Below are 8,016 nucleotides of genomic sequence, written 5' to 3'. Positions count from 1 at the left end.
CTCTTTCCTGAGCCTATTCTCTGGAGTCTAGTGATATAGACACGTTCACTCTTCAAGCAGTCTTTGGTGGGAGTACTAACTTGTGTCTCACTCTTTTATTCAGGACATATGTGCGTAAACTCTGTAACACCCTAATAACCCCAAAACCTCAAGTTCAGTTTGATTGAAAGTGGTCAGTGCATTCAGGAATTTTTAGGGTAGGTCTGATAGACACTCAGCCCACTCACAATGATCTGATTTCTTTTCCTCAGGAAAAAACAGCAAAAAAGCTAGAGTCTGCATCACTAGAAATACTGTCTTGTACATGCTATGGTGCAATGGAAAGGCTTAATGCAGTTACTGTGACTTTTACTAGTCTCTTGCAAGAGGAAAAGCAAATATGCATGTACATAATTCTCTTTGAAATAATGCCTTTATGCTAGGACTGCAATCGGGTAGGAAAAGAGTGATAAACACAGATGAGGTCACAAATACGTGTTCTGGGAGATTAAAAGCATATCACAAAGTGATATTGCTGATATCACAGTGATATCCCTGTGGGATATAATACAATGTATAAAACACAGTAGCAACAAGGGATGTAAAATGTTTGGAGACTATATGACCAAAAGCTGGCTCCAGCTAGTCAATGTGATGATAATGTGTAAATACATATACATGCATACATGCATGGATGAGCAGCAGTGATGTGTTATTATATGTCAGATATTGCACTGGGAGCCTTGGATGAGATGGAAGCTACAAGCACCAGTACTGGAGCAGGGGAAACAGGAGGAAGACTATTTATTTATTATTGTAAGGGTACATGACAACATCACTGCATAAAACACAGGGTGAAATAATAATACTATGCTCTTTTTCTTTCTCATGCAGAAGGGCCTGCATACACACTTGCAGTCTCTTGACACCTGCAGAGAACAGAGGGTATGGACAGGACAATTGCGTGCAGAAGGCTATAGGCAATAAGGACTCTCTGTTCCAAAAAGGGAAAGACAAAGTTACATGTTCTGGCCCATTATTTTGTCCCCAGTTTGTAAGAGAAATATCAAGCAGAGGTTGCAATATGGCTTATAATGATGTGGAGTTGTTCTGCACAAAATTAATCCTTCTAGTTGAAGAATACTAACAGAAACTTTCCATCACCTTACTCTCAAAAAGGAGTGAGAGACAGGTTAGGCATAAAGTGCCTGTGGTTTGCTTCTTGACCTCATGTGGACTGTGACACTTGTGTCCTGACTATGCTAGGATTTCAGAAAAGAACACAATTCACCCTCTGTTTCACTTTTCCAAGCTATATCAAGCAGCCCTCCGTCACCAAGGAGGGTCTGACCCAGATTTCCTCCCTTTCTTCTTAGCTTCTTGTCTGTACCTATCAAGCATCTACTCCCCAGGCCAAGTTTCTGAGCCTCATCATCTCCCTCTCATGTGCCAAAACAACCTTATTGCTTTCAGGTCTTTTCCTCCCTTTGATCTCTCCTTCTCTATGGACTTATTGCCCTTCTCTTTCTTTTCTCCCAGATCCCCATTTCTCCTTTCCTGTAGATCCTCCAGGTTGATTTCTCCCTTATTCACATCCTCCTATTCCCTCAGGTTTTCCCTGTGTAGACTCAGGACCCAACTCGCTATTTAGAAGTCTTCCATTAGTGAGAGTGGGGGAGGGAATGAGGAGAAGGTCTGCAGCTTTTCCAAATGTTGTGTTGTTGTGAATACTTCCCTTATTGTGCCTGTCTAAAATTTAGTTTATACAGGTGGCAGAATGAAATGTGCCATCTCATAATTAGTCCCACATGAACTGCAGGCAATTCATCATCAAAACAATCAGCAGTCACCATTTGATTCAGCTAATACCAGAGATTATCAGAAAATTGAGCTGAGGAAAAGGAGGAGAATAGGATAGAACACTTTGGTGTTTGTCAATTTCTTTTTCTTCCCCTTTTTTTTCCTGACAAAAATATGATTTTCCCTGAAAAGTAATGATCAGCCCAAATAACTCCATAATGAGTAGATTCACAGGAAAGTTGTTGTCTTGGCCTTTACAACCTTTCTTTCGTTCTGAATTTGTTGTATTGGACTTTCTTGTATGCTTAATAAACTGCTTCAGTAACAGCAATCAGCACAAACATGCTATTTTACTGGTGAGGAGGGTGTTCTCTTTCTTAGCTGAGCACTGCTGCTGCTTCTTTTAGTGATGGCAAGACAAATTGTTACGCTGCTTTTGTGCAAGAAAACGTGCACAGCAAACTCTGGGCACTCATTCATATATATACACATACACACATTCAAGCACATGCACTCTCACATACACAACACACATGTGCATAGCCAGAGGTGTCAAATGCCCCAGGCAAAAAGAGGGGTGGAGACAATTCCTTGCATGATAGCTAAGGATGATTGTAGTATTATTTACTGCCAGTCCTCACTGCATCACTGTTTCTTTTGATGGAAAAATCCAGTAATTAATGGAAAAAACAGGATATTATCAAGCTCTGAGGAACTGCTGAAATCCAAGCATCAGAGTAATCAAAGTACAGAGGAGAAACGTGTCTGCAGGCAGAGGCAGCAGAAGCCTCATGGTCCTGCATGAGCACATGTCTCCTTCTACCCTACACGTAGGAAGTAAGAGATGCATTATCCTCCTGCAAGACTATGCAGAAATGCTCAGTGATATGGGGCTCACTTGCCCCATATCATGAAACCATGCACTAGAGGGCATAGTCCCCAGTGTGGTCTCCAGCAGACAGAAGTACATAGAGATCTCTGATGTTTCTTTGAGCTTCTTGCTTTACACCAGTTTTGGAAATGAAATAGTGGGAAAAACTAGACACTTTTCTATTACAATATCTTAAGGACTGCTCAGTGTTTCCCCTTCTGTACTTCTTTTGCTACATCTCTTTCCCACCACACCCCCTTGCACCTCCTCCTTGTACTGAGACACTGCTAAAAAAAAATCACAAACCAGCCTTTAAAATTTTTCCACCATATATTACAAACTGATCATTACAGTCTATGAGTCAAAGCAAGTTTACTTTTTAAACAAACAATGTGTCAATAAGAAGAATGGACTAATGCTAACTTCTATTACCATAGACATGCCTGGAGATGAAGAGTGTTTGATATATTACTACTTCTTCAGGGCAACTTTCTTTTGCAATAAAGGCTTGTATTGCTGTGTTCTCTATATCCTTTGCTTCCATTCTATCAATGTTCCTTTTGTTTTAGAGGCTCTTCAGTTAAATTAATATAGTGATCAAAAGCAGAGAACTGAGTTCAGGCTGGGCTTAGATAGTAAATCTAGAGTTGCTTGGAAGAGAAATTACACAGCTAGAAAACATCCTTTGAGATGAAATTTCACAACAGGTAGACAGGCAAAGGTCATATTATTTTAACCACAATATAGCATGACCTACATGATCATTTTAAAATAGCGCAAGGTTTTATTACTACATTGTTGAACAGCAACTCTGTTATACACTCACCAGAAGCCAATATACTATCTGTGTTTTGCTAATTAACACAAAATAACAAATGCAAACAAAACATTCCCATATCCCAGTCTGGACAGTGACAGTCATCTGTGTTGGTCCCAGATAGCACTCGTTATATGAAGGTCTTGTATGCACCGGAGCACAGGACATAACAAACACAAAATCACACAAAAGGTGAATGCAAAACAACTCGACTCATTTCCATTTCATTAAAACACTTCCTTCAGAGTCGACATGAAAATGGCAGTCCTTCCTTACCTCTTAGCTGAAACAGAGTAATGGTTATTGGCTGTACATATGCATGAATGCCAATACATTTCATCTCAGCTTACAGCAAAGTGCTATTATCAATAATTAAGAGTGTAGCCCTAACGGACAAGAAAAATAAACAGTGGTCCTTTCCAGCTGCTTTAAAACTGGTATTTTTCTCTGTTCCCTTAAGCCCTGACTTTTCCTCTGGAAACAAAGGAGGCACCCAGTAACACACAAAGCCATCGAGGGGGAAGGCAGAGTCAGCATGTCCATGCTGCAATGGAAGCACAGCCGATGATCACTCTTCCCACCCCTTGTCCCTCTCTAGTCCTTCCAAGTAGTCCCACTACAGCGGACAGCAGGGATGTCTTGAGCAACTTTCATACTCCTCCACATCTGGAGAGAGGCTCCATAACCTTGCTTATGGGCATAGATAGGCTTTTGCTCATAAGGCACAGAGGTTACTAGCTCCCAAGAGGTTTCTTACTCTATCGTGTAATGCACAGACAAGCATTTGTATTCCAAGGTTTGAGTGGGTGCCCAAGGAAGGTCTCACGTCCATTGTAATGGGCCCGGTTGTAGCCAAACAGTAATAATCTGGAAGCCATTTGAGAAAAGTCTCATTTTTAACACTTTTATAACCTCTATATAGCAAGTTGTGCCAAAAAAGATATAACAAAAGGAATAACTAGAGAAGTCCCCAGCTCCCAGGTGGGTGGATCCCCTGCTGCTTTCGCACCAGCACTGGTGGGCTGTTAACGTTGGAAGCAACAGTACTTCACCAATGTCATCACTTAACAATATAATATGACAGTATCTATAGAACCGATTAGCATTAATCAACATAATACCTACTTTACAGCATTAGTATTGAAAACTTTCATCTTCAAGCAGTGGTGGTGGGACATCCAATATATGATGAATTGCAATGATTTTGCTGAAGTGCTTTCACATGACATAGTATGTTTGCACAGTATGGGTGTGTGAGACCGTACTTACACAAGAACACTCACGCACACGTGTATTTTAATAATGTGTATAATATAGTAGCTATGCCATTAGTTTCCTGCATTTTTCTAGCAATGACAAGTCAATTTTTCTGTGATCTTTTCTTAGACTTTGAGAAAAGACAAATTTCCAGGACCTACCACATGGGGAGAGGTGGAAAGAGAAGGGGGTTGTATTCATTTTGATTTCAGAGCACATCAGCAAGTCTTTCTGTGCCCGAAGGGTCATCATGCAGAGAGTCACGTAAATAAAGATTGCTTAAAAAAATAACTTGAGGTCACTCAGAGTCAGACCCCAAGGTTTGAATTACAGATAAACACATTTCAAAGTGCAAACTTTGGAAATAAGGTACAGGGGAGAACAACCTTACACGGCACTTCCATCAATTTTGATAGAGCAGTTTCAATTTTCGGTGTAATAATTCAAAGGTCTTGTGGCTTTCTGACAACACTGAGCTCTCCTTCACTCCTCCTCATTCTCTGTCCTTCCCTCTAGTGCTCTGCGCACATTCTGAACATTACCCGTTTGAAACCTGCATGTTTTATCACATCCAAGTGTATTTTCAAGAGCTCTTCCAAATTCTTCACTTTAGGCAGCATTTTCTTGAATGAGAGATCTGTTTGGGGTTAAGATGGCAAGCACATTTGGAGGTGGCAAACAAAGTACAAATAAAGGAAAGGTACTGTACAGAGCATAAGAGCAATCCTTCTCCTGTCCTAGGGGAAAAGCCTACAAATACTCTAGACTCTATAGCAGGTGAGGATGGGCAAAGTGCCCCGTTACTAGCAACGATGACAGGGAAAACCTAAGGAAGATCCTCAAGCCATTGAGGGCCAGTACACTGGTCACTCTTCCTCCACTTCCCCAAGCTGCCACCCTATTTCCCAGCCCTGGAGACGCAGAAAGCTCACCATAGGCTTTGCTTGTCACCATATGGCATTGTATCTCTGTGCTCACCCTTTCAATCACAGTAATGCCAATAATGCAACAATCTTTTTCTTTTATAAAGCTCTTAACCTGGCTTGTGCATTAATTTAGTTTGCCAAGTTATTTATGCACCTATAAAAATGCAGACTAGGCATCTCTACAAGCACAGACAGATCCTATTTATGCTGATCTGAAAGAGTTCTAAGCTCACAGTTACAGGTCCTTGATAACGTTGGCCCAATACTGCACATTTTCTAAGGGCCAGAGGTGAACAAGCTGATTCCAAGAGGAACCCGTCTGCATCTTCCACCTTAACCTGAAAGCCATTACTTCCCATTGAACAGCCTCACTGCCCCTCTTGCTGCTTCCAGCCAATCTCATAGTATTTCCAGACTGATGAAAACAAGCAATGTTGACATATCTCCAAATACTGCTTCTGTGATACTGCCAAACCATTTCAGCTACCATTTCAGCGAGTGTTGGGAATGTGTAGCACTGCTCTGAAATGAGTCTGTATTCACAAGCTTTCTTTGGACAGTCTGGTGAAACCTGCTCTGAAAACACTGGCAGTTTTGTCTAAGTGAAGCCTGGAGGATTAGGCTGTATGTGGTACTCCAATAATAACACCATAGTAAGGAATATTACTAAGGGTCAGTTTAATTTTTGAACATATCATATAACACACTGTGAAAGTAGCACAAGGTCAAGGAAAACATCCATTATTTAATTTGACTTGGAGCCAAAGTGGTGGTGATGTTGAAGACCACACTTCCCACTCTGGATGGAACTTAACTTTATTTAGTCCTTCCAACTTAATCAAAACTTTCCATTCCTTCTACCTTCATCCATCTCTTTCGTAGCAAATACTTTACAATCTCAGAAGGTCCTCTCCTCTCCCTCTTTCTTTCTTTCTTTACCAGACAAATGAGGAACACTCTTAACTCCTTTATAAGCCATATTTTCTTTCCATTTCTGCATCATAGCAGCTCCAGGAAAGTCTAAGCAGCAGCAAAACCAGCAGAATCTCATCTTAGAAATCAGAGTCACTGTCACCTGAACTCTTCTTTCCAGGTAACGTTGCCCCTCCTTTCTTGCACAACAGAATGGTGATTTCACATCAAAGGTAACCATGACAGCATCATAGCAAACATATTTGTTTGGTAGGTGGGTTAAAGCAGCTCTTCAGCACTGTATGCCAATTAATGTAACTACTCACAGACTCTTAAAAAAACCACTATTTCAGTCATTAAAAAGGTACATGTGAATTCAAGACTTGCTAAGCTTGAGTGAATGTGATCAATAATTTACATATTACTGGATAACAAGTAAAGAAAACAAAAATAATAGCTTCAGTTTCAGGATATATGTAGCTGTCCTATGAAAGTAAATATATTAAAACATTCTTGCTGTATTTTATGACTCTATATAAATATCAAAATAAGTTTGTAAGTTGAAAAGAGAATGTGCCAATTCTAAAATCACCACTCACAGCACTTCAGTTTATGCAGTTAAATCTCCCAGCTAACAACATTTTGCAGGCAGTTGCTCTCCTGCTCAGGAGGCAAACCACACATTTGTCTTGCCAATACGCACCATAAAAATATCAGTCAAGAAATGCGGGCCTGCCAAAACACATTCAAAGAGAGAGGGGGAAGGAGAGTCACCACAGACATTAGGTGCAACACAACCTCTGTTGAGTAGCATATGGGGGACTTAGATGAAGCAATTCACTCCATAAGGGCATCATAGCATTGGTGTCTTATTCTGTTTTCCTTGGCAGTCTGGGCTTCTCTTTCCATGCTTTTACCTGACTAACATCCTCAGAAGAAGATGCTGGCTCTTTCTCTTTTCTGGATAGAAAGGTTAGTATGGAGAAAGGTAGTTTTTCATCCTGTACTGAACTGACCACATATCTCTGGCATCAGAAGTTAGGTTGCATCCAATGAGGGGCCACATTGTAAAACCAGATTAAAAAAGCAATGCCTTCATCAGGTGTGAAGTGTGCTTGAACTGAAACTTCTTGACAGAAACTTTATCAGTACCACAGCTACTTGGCAATGTGATCCATTCATTGGCCTTCTCCCAGCCATAGTAAACTGGAGTTTCTGTAACCCCAGTGACTGTATAGGACTCAAAGGTGGTTTTATTAAACATTTCTGTGAAATGCTCTATGAATTTCCTCAGGTTTCCCCTCAAGACCAAGAGGAAGATGGGTCCTAGGTTTTTTCCAGATCTTTGTTTCTCATGAAATCTGGATATCAAAAGACATCAATGGAAAGGGAAGGAAAATGTTTGATGAGCTTCTGCTCTTTCCTGCCTTTCACTTTGGTAGTATTTTGCTTCG

This window comes from Mesitornis unicolor, unplaced genomic scaffold (genome assembly GCF_000695765.1).
Source record: "Mesitornis unicolor isolate BGI_N332 unplaced genomic scaffold, ASM69576v1 scaffold14825, whole genome shotgun sequence".
NCBI lineage: Eukaryota > Metazoa > Chordata > Aves > Mesitornithiformes > Mesitornithidae > Mesitornis > Mesitornis unicolor.
The sequence above is the reverse complement of the archived record's forward strand: the minus strand, read 5'-3'. Positions refer to the sequence as shown.